The sequence below is a fragment of the Panthera leo genome, chromosome B2, assembly GCF_018350215.1.
Source record: "Panthera leo isolate Ple1 chromosome B2, P.leo_Ple1_pat1.1, whole genome shotgun sequence".
NCBI lineage: Eukaryota > Metazoa > Chordata > Mammalia > Carnivora > Felidae > Panthera > Panthera leo.
This window is the reverse complement of record NC_056683.1, coordinates 122346642-122357255: the sequence shown is the minus strand read 5'-3', so window position 1 is coordinate 122357255 and position 10614 is coordinate 122346642. Positions and strand designations below refer to the sequence as shown.

Sequence of the window (10614 nt, the reverse complement as noted above, 5' to 3'; positions counted from 1 at the left end):
TAACTTTAAGATTTTATTCTAGCAGATATTATTCTCACTACTTTTCTTAATATTTGGGTATTTGCTCTGGCACTATCTATTAAAATATATCCTCCCCTAACATAGAGCAATGGCTAGCAAATGGCAGTTCACCAAGGACTACGTTTCCCAGCCGCCATTGCATCAAGTTGTGGCTATGTAACTAGTTCACCCCCTGAAAATGTGATTAAAAATGATATCTGCTTCTTCCAGGCCAAGGAGATAAAAAAGAGGTACATTTCCATGTTCTTTTCTCCTTTTGCCAGCTAGCACAAGGCAACAATGAGGCCATGGGTAGGATTAATTTTTTTTGTATCATGGATTCTTTTGGCATACCGAAGAAGCCTCTGCATTCCCTCTCAGAATGTTTTCAATATGTATACAATAAAATACTAGAATTATAAAGAAAATAAATTGTATTGAATATAATTATCAAATTATTTATAAAATTAGTGATATGATAATATGTGGATATATTTGTCATCTATTGCTATGTAACAAGTTATCCCAAAACTTAGTGCTTAAAACATACATTATCTCCTGGTTTCTGTGGGTCAGGAGCAGCTTAGCTGAGTCGTTCTGGCTCAGAGTCTTTCAAAAGGCTACATTCAAGGTGACAACCAGGGATGTAATCATCTGAAAGCTGTAGATAACAAGAAAAAAAAATCTGCAATTTGTATTTGCTACAAAGTCACAAGTACTGCTAATACTTCTGTGGTTTTTGTTTACATTCATAATTATAGGAAATGATAAATTTTGGTTCAGAGTTAAAAGGGATGTAATTTTCCTTATACAAGTATACTGACAGCTCTGAATTCTATTCATGGATCCTTTGGAGGTTTGTGGACCCTTGAATTCTGCCCATGGGCCCTATGAGATGAAGGAGCCACAACATAGCCTAAGACCCTGAATTACTGCTTAAGGAAATTTTTACTAACCTGGTATAATTGCCTGAAAATGTTGAGAGGAAAAGCTACTGCACGTGAGCCACTATGTGTATGAGAGTCATTTGTTACTATAGCTTAGCCTATACTCCCTAGTACGTTTGCCTATTATGATATTGCTACTACTTCATTTTGTCTTTCAACATATACTTGCGAGCAAAATTTCAACTCACCTTTGTATTAAATTCCATATATGTATCTCATTCCACTAACAACTAATTCACTAACTTAATATGTGTCAAGGCCATATGGAGACTAAATTATATTTTTTCAGTGACTTTTACTTTATTTTTTTTCCCCTCCAGTTTTCAGTTTTATGCACCAGATGGTTGCCAGCTGGATCCCTATGAATAAATTGCAAATGACCAATAATGATAAATATTTGTATGGCTCCTGCTCCTGAATGATTTTTAAGCACGTTAATGAACTTGTTTTCAAACAATGAGCATTTCATTGTGGGGGTAACAGATCATCTCATCTGCCATTGCCAGAAATATCTCCCTGAAATCTCCCTGAAATATTTCTCTAGACATTCTGTGTCTAGGCAAAGTTACTGGATGGGTTTGTGTTGGCAGAAATCAATCCAGCTACAGTACAATATTAAGTTTGCTTTTTTGGGGGTAGGGGGGTCATGGACAGAAAAACAAAAAAATGGCACAAACACTAGAAAAACAAAGTCAGGTCCATGATTTTACAATCCTTTCCAAAACGGAGTTGAAAATGAGCCAGTGGTCCTTAACTTTTTACCTAACTAGCCAGATTCCACTGTGACAAAATGAATTTTAAAAATAATTGTCCTGGAAAAGATCAAGCCATTTTTAGGCGTATCTATCATGGCTGGTTGGAATTCAGCATATAAGTTCCTTTTATTTATTTATTAAAGTTTTTTTTTTCATGTTTATTTATTTATTTAGAGAGAGAGAGAGAGAGACAGAATCCCAAGCAGGCTCTGTACTGTCAGTGCAGAGCCCAAAGTGGGGCTTGATCTCAAGAACCTGGAGATCATGACCTGAGCCAAAATCAAGAGTTGGATGCTTTAAATGTTGGACCCACCCAGGGACCCCCCTATAAGTTCCTTTTAAATGGAAGCAAACAATTAAACATATATTGTTTTCTCACTGAATGGTAGTACTTCCTTTCATTGCTCACAAGAAGATTCATGAAGCAAAACAGAAGACTGTAGGGCAACCAGGAAAAAAAAAAAAAAAAGAAAGAAACAACTCAAATTCTTTCTGGAAGAAATAATATCCCCCTAGCAGTAAGTTAGAATTAGGTTTATCAAGAACATGATTTAGTAACAGATATTTTATTCCTCTTTGTTAGAGTTTGACACCTGATTTATAAGAACAACATACAAAAAACATCTTTTCTTAGTCCTTAACTCCTCGTGATCTTACACATTCAAATAAAATTAAGTAATCTAAATTTTAAAGTTTTATAAAAGTAATGCTTCTTGTAGAAATTTTAGAAAATATGAAAAGCAAAGGAAAAAAATTACTTAAAAATAACCTATAATGTGGCCATCCAAGTAGAAATACTCTACTTTTGAGGTTTATTCTTCATATTTCTATACAAATATACGTAATTTTTTTTAATGAACTTTAGGATTTTTTTTTTTTTTTTACTAATTCTTACTTGGTTAACAGATAAAAGAGGCAGCCTGTCTTCATAAAGTTTTCCAAAGAAGTTTTATTTATATTGTATTTCATTTCTTTGTGATTTTCACAGTGATGAAGCCCATATTATTTTTGCTGTAAGATTTAGTGACTGTTTTCTTGAAAAGCTAGGAGCTGAGCAGCCACAATACCTTTACCTTTTAAGAACCAGGCTCCTATCATTGCTCCCATTTACTAGTCAGGATGCTGGATATTGAAGAGGACAGTGCTAAACAAGCATGATGAAAGCCCCTATCTAAAAACTCACAAATACTGACCTTGCTTTCAGAAGACAGGCCACTTTTAAACAAAATGATAGGTAAGCAAGTGATATTAACCTAGAAGGGAAAAATCCAGGCCTTTTGGGATCAACCCATCTTTCTCCTGAACTACTCAAATATAGGGATAATTGATGGGGTAGTTTTCCAAGAGGTTAGAGCTGCTTAGTAATTTGGAAGACATCCATTTGGACTGCCTCCAAGCATAATTTCTCACAAAATACTCCCCCAAAGTGTTTCTGACCTAATCTCAAACACATCCAGAAGGATGGAGTTTACAATCTCCCCTCCGATGTTGTAAATTCTCAGCCAAAAAGTAGTAGAAAGACAGACTTTGAGTTAAACTTAGAGTTAAAACCCTGGCTCTTCAATTTGTTACCTGTTGGGTGAATTTTTTTAATCCTAAAAAAAATCAGTTTCCTTATTAATACAATGCAGATGCCAATACATTTCTTTGAGGATTGTTTGTGAATATTAAAATTATTATCACAGTATGTGGGGCATAGTAGATATTTAAGAGCTATCATTTCCATTTGCTTCTATTTCCACCAACCCATCCCCAATCCTTAATGCCAAGAATAATTCTATTTGGCATTCAGATTGAACCCTTTTAACGTTTCTAGAGAAGCAAAGGAAAGCTAGCTACCTAGCCAGATTTCTTCTAATATTTTTAAGTAACTTCCCCAGACTTAAGAGTCTCTCTCTTCCCTTCTCTCTCTCTCTCCCCCCGCCCTCCTTCCCTTTTTTTAGTCATTTTGATAGGATGAGTTTTCTTAATTTTGTAGCTTTTTATTGTTTTTACTTCTTAACAATTTCCAACATATAGAATGAGTTGATTTCTGGTTACTCTATTTTAAGACAGACTTATTCACTTGTGACTCTGTTTCCACAGTTCCCTTGGCTCCTTTCATATGTTTTCTTCTTTATTTTTTTTTTAATATTTTTTTTTAATTTTTTTTTAACATTTATTTATTTTTGAGACAGAGAGAGAGACAGAGCATGAACGGGGGAGGGGCAGAGAGAGAGGGAGACACAGAATTGGAAGCAGGCTCCAGGCTCTGAGCCATCAGCCCAGAGCCTGATGCGAGGCTCGAACTCACGGACTGCGAGATCGTGACCTGAGCCGAAGTCAGACGCTCAACCGACTGAGCCACCCAGGCGCCCCTGTTTTCTTCTTTAAATAGCATTTATTAAAGAATGAAGAAATAATCAGAAGGTTATTTATATTTTAACTTACATGGAAAACTTGTTCTAATAAAAGAAATATATAAATTGAAGTAAACTCATGACAAATTTGTTATGACACTGTTGTATCTGTAATTGCTATAGTTATATGGAAACTAAAAATTTAACTCTATGATATAATTAAATACCATACTACATTACTTTTATGATGCATATTTTTGCACATTTTAATAACTTTGAAACTAAAATGTATGTAATAATTGTTGAACAATATTAATGTGCAGGATTTTTTTTTCTTTCTTACTGGAACTACAATTGGCTTTTTAGATTTGGTGAAAATGCTATAAACAATTTTTTTTTTATAGAGCAAAGTATAATATTTTGTTTCTAAGGTAAACAATATATACAGACTATGGGACATAATATTAAAAATAAGATAAGGCAGTTAAGGGAAGGCCTCATCCTTTCCATAAAAAAAAAAAAACAGAAAAAATTTCATGCTGCATTAAAATCAGTTATAAAGTGATTACAGATGTATATTCTCATGACGAAATTTTTCACCAGTTCATTGCAAAAGAAAATTTGAATGTGCTTTTCTTTATAAATAGCTAAAGGACTAGGAGTAAAACAGCTGGGTCTCTAATAATGCTTGTAGAACATCCAAGGTAAATGGATTCAAGGTAAAATTATTTTACCAGCATTCAAAATAAAATTATAATGACCCTATATAAGATCATATTACTTATATGGAAGGCACAGTCATTTGCAAAGATGGCTAAAATTTTGCTCATGACCTGGATTTATCTCAAGACTCCCAGTAATTTTAAGGCCTCGACTAAGATTCATTCCTCTCTCATACATTTGCTCTCTAAAGCCTTTCAGTTTCATGGGGCAAGAGTCAGGCATTTCCATAAACTGAGCATGATCAAATTTTGGATCACAGATCCAAAATAAACTGGAGCACAGAAGGTTTAGTTGTGGCCCTGATCATTACCTATCTTGATGAAAAATGTGTTGGATAACAGACTGAAATATGGCATCACAGTTCATCCAGCTGACTTTATCTACTTTTCAAAATTCGATCATCTTTTTGACATTAATGCAATTGTTTATCTCTGGAAAGTTGACAGGCATATACTTTCCATGCAGGGAATTCATATGTTTATAACTGAGCCAGCCTCTCAGAGAGATTATTTAATTCTGCTTTCTCTTCCACACTTATTTTATTGTACCTACCCTTAGTGCCTTGCTTTTCTAACCCGTTAAACATTCAATTTTTAGTTAATGTGCACCTAAATCCACCCTTGAGCTGTCTAGGCTTGCATAAGGATATCATACCAAATGGTCATCTTGGACCAGTGAATCGACAATTTCTGCCCATTTTGTTACATGTCCCCTCATGTCTTGTCTTTTCTTACAGCACTAACAAATATAATGGCCTGAAAGCCTTCTACAGATTTTCATTTCATATCTATCCTATGTAGCAAACCACTGTGGCCCAGATCTTGGAACTACTTAATCTTCCCTAATTTAAGTGCTTTTGTGGTATATGCAACGAGTGGTTCAGGTAAGATCTAGACTGATAATCCCCAACACTGTCATTGCTGAGAAAGCATAGTGTGGCAGGAAGAAGCAGTAATATTACTACTTATCTTGTGCCTTAATCAAATATATGTAAAAGGAAATTTGAAATAAAAGAAAACATTAATACTTAAAATATACAAAGTAAAACTATATCATGCATCACTCATCTAGCAAGACCACTTAATCATTGCTTGGACACTATGAAATTTATAAATTTGTTTCTTTATTTATGGATAATAGAGAACTATTCGGATAAGTAAATAGGCATATATACACATTTGCTACAGTATATATTCTATTACCTAGAATAGGACACATGGGAACTATCAATCAAGTTGCATAAAATAGGAACAACAATTGAGGTGAGGTTAATTAATATTATCTCTATTTTAACTGTTTATGTGAATAAATACTGCTGTGGAAACAAGGTGGTTTTAGAGTCAGATGGACCTTTGATAAAATCTGAATTCCTCACTTAACAGCCATGTGACTTTTGGCAAGATACTCTGCCTCTCCAAGCTTCAATTTCTTTGCTGTTAAAATTAGGACTATATATTGACTGTTATGCAGTTTTGCTCAAATGCAACATATGTGTTCATAAAAATCACTGTGCTATGCAAAAATCACACAATAAAAACCACAGGTCTATGGAAAAACAGGATTAGGGTATGATCCTCAAAAACTTAATCAGTTACAAAAAAAAAAAAAAAGGAACCTAACAAAAATGGTAGCAGACTTGACCAAGAAATAAATACTACAATTGATATAGTATTTTATCTTAAAAATACCTAAAGTTTACTTGTGGAAGTGGGTGTCAGGAAGCTTGTGAGTTGTTATTGTGAAGTGGTAGAAGGAGGGTTTCTAAAATCAAATGGAAAGCTGTAACATCAGAAGCAGATGGGTGTGAACTGAAGTAGCTGGCAGATGTTTGAGGTGCTTGTATGTTTCAGTATTCCTACCTGGCTCAGTTCAGGCAGGTACAATTACTGCATTTACTTAGTGTTTCCTGCAGGTGAAATGACACATAAGCATATTCTGTCCTTTGTCTTTTTGACCTCACACACTTAAAACACTTACCTCTCTTGGTGTGGTAGTCAGCCTTCAAGATGGTCCCCAATGATCTCCACCTGCTGGTACTCACACCCTTGTGTAGCCCCCTTCCACACTGTACCAGGGTTTGGTCCAAGTGAAATACAGCAGAGTGATGGTGTGTCGCTTCTGAGATTAGGTTATAATAGCTTGTGTCTTGGGCTCTCCCTTTCTTGGATCATCCTATGTGTAAAGGGACACTCAGGCATCCTATGGAGAAGTCCATGTGATGAGCAACTGAGGTTTCCTGCCAACAACCCTGAATGATCTTGGAGTGAATCTGCAGACTTCAGATGACTGCAGTCTCAGCTGACAGACTGACGGCAACCTCATGAGATACCTTAAGCTAGAACCATCCAGATGACTCCTCCCAGATTCCTGACTCACAGACACTGTGAAAGAATAAAAATGTTGTTTTAAGCTACTAGATGTTGGGGTTGTTTGTTATACAGCAATGAATAACCAATACACTTGATTTCACTTATTTTCTATTTCATTGGCCGTTCTTTCTCAGTTTCCTTTACTAGCTCCTCCACCTCTTTTAACAAATCTCTAAATGTTGGGATTCTTTATCATTCAGTCCCCAGTCATCTCTTGTCTATCTTTCATTCCATGATTTTAAGCATTGTTTTTATATTTTATGTCCAAGCCAGAACACTCCTTTGAATTGCAAACCCCCACGTTCAACTTCATATCTTGTGTATCTACTTGGATGTTTCACACACATCTCAAACCTAACATAGTAAAAATGGAATTCCTGATTTCCTTCTCATATCCGAACGTATTCATTCTTCTCTTTCCTATCATTCTTTCCAACCTTCCTAATTATTATAACAGTACCAAATCCACCCAGTTAATCAAAGCCACAACTTCCTTTATTTCCTCCCTTTCTGTAAAGTCCTAATGCAGTCCATCAGGAAGACCTGTCAATCCCATTTCTTTCTTTACTATTTTTTTTAAAATTTTTTAAAATGTTTATTTTTGAGAGAGAAAGAGAGCATGAGTGGGGGAGGGTTAGAGACAGGAGACACAGAATCCAAAGCAGGTTCCAGGCTCTGAGCTGTCAGCATGGAGCTGGATGCAAAGCTTGAACTCACGAACTGTGAGATCATGACCTGAGCCAAAGTCGGACGCTTAACCAACTGAGCCACCCAGGAGCCCCCTGTCAATCCCATTTCTAAACCATATTTACAACTTTTCCTTTTCTTACCATGATCATCATGACCTCAGTTAAACTACTAAAACGACATCCTAACTGATCCTCCTGTCCAGTGTCATGCCATACCTCTGATCAAAACCTTTCAACAACTTTCCCCTGTACCTGCAGAATACTAGAATTGTATTGAGCTATCAATGGCTAGGTTCTTTTCTTTTAGCATAGTTCACTCATTCAGCAAATACTTACCCAGCACCTACTAAATGCTTGGGACTTATCAGTGCACCATGGAGGCCAAAGATTACTGCTTCCACATTCAGATGGTGTTGGTGGTGGGGTGAGGGGCAGGCCGTATAGTGAGAGAAAACGGAGATACTTTTTCTAGCTGAGCCGGTAAATCGGGTTGAGAAAACGCCCTAAACAGTGTTAAATTCATAACTAGGGCCCAACACTGGATTTAACTGACAGAAGACTGGTTGCTAATTACAACTTTGAAATGCTTTAAGGTAGTCTACGTCCCTAAACATCAAAGTAATAACGGTTTTAGGCCCTAAGGAAGAAAGTGCAGCCCAGACAAGTATTAACAGAAAATGTGCTATGGCTCTTATTTGAAATTCTATCCAAATCAAAAGCAGTTTGCCTATTTATAATCTGACTTACATTTTTGGCAGACCAAGCTACATTGGGCTGTTTCTCGGCCGGCATAAATAATCATTATGCTTCGTGCTGTGCATTATTTTTATGCCTATGTCAACGTTCTGAGGTGCCCAAGTGGTAATGCTTTAGCACCATCGGGAGGAAAGAAGTACCACCCTCTGATGCAAACCAAGACAGCCTAAGACGCTCAGAACACTGCGGTGCAAACTCCTTTAGGGATAGCAGAGTTGGTCTGACATCACTCTGGAAGGGAGTTAGCTCGTGGCCATTTTTCTACTATTGAAGTGTGTTTGGCACATTTCATATCAAAGCAAAAGCGACACTTTCAAGTGTCCGGTTAGGAGTCCAAGAAGAAACTAGGCGCTTGCTGGCAAAGGGAGGAGACTCGGTGTGAGAACACAGCCCTCTTGCTTCCCGGTCTTTTCTTCGGCCTGAGACTTTTTGTTTCTAGTCTGAGTCAGCGCCACAGAAAGAATAACGCAAACAAGCAAAAAAGTAGGGAGGGCAGAGAGATTCAGAGTGTACCCTCAGAGCGAAGTAGAGACGCCCGCGAATCGCACCGTGTGGCCAGAAGACCTCCCGACCCAACAGCACACTCCGCCCACCGTCTACCGTCAACGCAACCGAGGCGGCAGCGCAAGACCGGAGGGCGGAGCCGCCACATCTTCGCGCGAGATTAGCCACGCGAATTCCCAGAAAGCCTCAGGCAAATCTTAATAGCAGCCAGGAAGCCGGTTTAGGGCGGAAGGGTGGGCGGGGCTAGGCAAGATATTTAGCGGCACTGGAGGCCACGCCCCAAATCGGAAGTGACGGAAACGAGCTAGCGCGTCGAAGATACCTCTATGGTTTTCCTCCCGTGCTTGAGTCGGGAAATGGCCGCTGTGTAGTTACAACGGAGATAAGTCCCGGGAACCGTGCTTTCGGCGTTTCAGGTAGGCCTCATGCTGCATTCAAATCACTCAAAAGGCAGTAAATACCGAGGACGAGCGAATTATTGTTGAATCTTTTGTGGGTGGTGACGGGTTGGCGGCTACAGGAGGACCCAGGAGACGTTTCGCCGTTATTTATGCGTTTCCCCGTCAGATCTTCTCAGGTTTTCGAGGCACTACAGGTCGAAAAGGTGGGGGGTGGGGTGAGTAGCGAGAACGGTGCGCGCGCGCGCGCGGTTGCGAACCTGGCTCGAAACCCAGAGACCGCGCGGCCTTTCCCTGCGCGTGCGCACATCTCCCTCTTCAACCCTTCCCCCATTTCCTCGGCCCGGACCCTTGCGCGCGCCCGACTGAAAGCTCTCCCGGCGCACGCGCGCTTCCTTCTTTCTCCGCCTACGGCTCCTGAGGCCGCTGGAGGTGCAGCTTGTGTTCGCTTCTTATTGGCTGGGATCGCCACCTTTCTTTCCAGGCTTTGGGCTTTGATAAAACAGCTATGACCTGCAGCAAAGTGCGTTGGGTAGGTTGACCCCTTTCTGCGTCGTCTTTAAACTCCTCTTTCCCGGTTTCACGCTACCCATCGGTTTACGCCTCGTTTTTTAAAATTCGGTTCTGTTCTGGGAACGTGTTCAGCTGTCCCCGTCACTGACCCCGGTATCCGCCTCCCGCCCTCGGTGTCGCGGGACAGTTTTCTCCGAGGTTAATCTTCCTGGATCGCCTTGGAAACCCACTCTATTTTTAAGCGAACCTACACTCTTGACCCTTAAAGAGTTGGTGCCTGGTTACTGTTTCCTAGCATGGGGAGCAGGCCTTAGCTGATGGATCCAAGAGTAGCCCTGTCACACCCGGTCCCAAAAGGCAGTTCTCCAGTAGTACAAGCGAAACCACGTCCTTTTTTCGGCAAGTGATTCAGGTCTTTTGTCGTGTCAGAAATGTTGCATCCATGGTAGGTAGACGGTGGGATAAATGGGTGGGAGTGGTGAGCTAAAGTTAGGGACTTTGCCCTCATTTTAAGTCCATAAGTTGGCTTTCTTTACTTTGAAGACCTAACTTATTAGAATCAAGCAGCGGTACTACTGGCAACTACTTTTCTACGTCAAACTTTTTTTTTTTTTTTTTTTT

The 10614-nt window shown here is 39.0% G+C and overlaps 1 protein-coding gene and 1 long non-coding RNA gene across 7 annotated transcripts in view; one reads left to right on the top strand and one right to left on the bottom strand.

Moving 5' to 3' along the window:
• Positions 1-503: 503 nt before the first annotated feature.
• On the bottom strand, positions 504-9898 carry LOC122220412. 2 transcript variants are annotated; one of them, XR_006202834.1, is made up of 3 exons: positions 9405-9898; positions 6742-7145; positions 504-661 (listed from the first exon to the last, which is right to left on the bottom strand). It is a non-coding gene; the product is annotated as an uncharacterized LOC122220412 (long non-coding RNA). The 2 variants fall into 2 exon arrangements; XR_006202835.1 differs by lacking the exon at positions 9405-9898 and adding an exon at positions 8570-9156.
• BCLAF1 (BCL2 associated transcription factor 1) overlaps positions 9358-10614 on the top strand; it is a 30412-nt gene continuing 29155 nt past the window's right edge. For 4 of the 5 annotated variants that reach the window (XM_042939911.1, XM_042939908.1, XM_042939910.1 and 1 more), the window contains exon 1: positions 9359-9498. The gene's annotated coding sequence lies outside the window, so the exon portion shown is untranslated. Of the gene's footprint in view, positions 9499-10614 lie in introns of all 5 variants that reach the window. The other variant, XR_006202833.1, reaches the window with a different exon arrangement.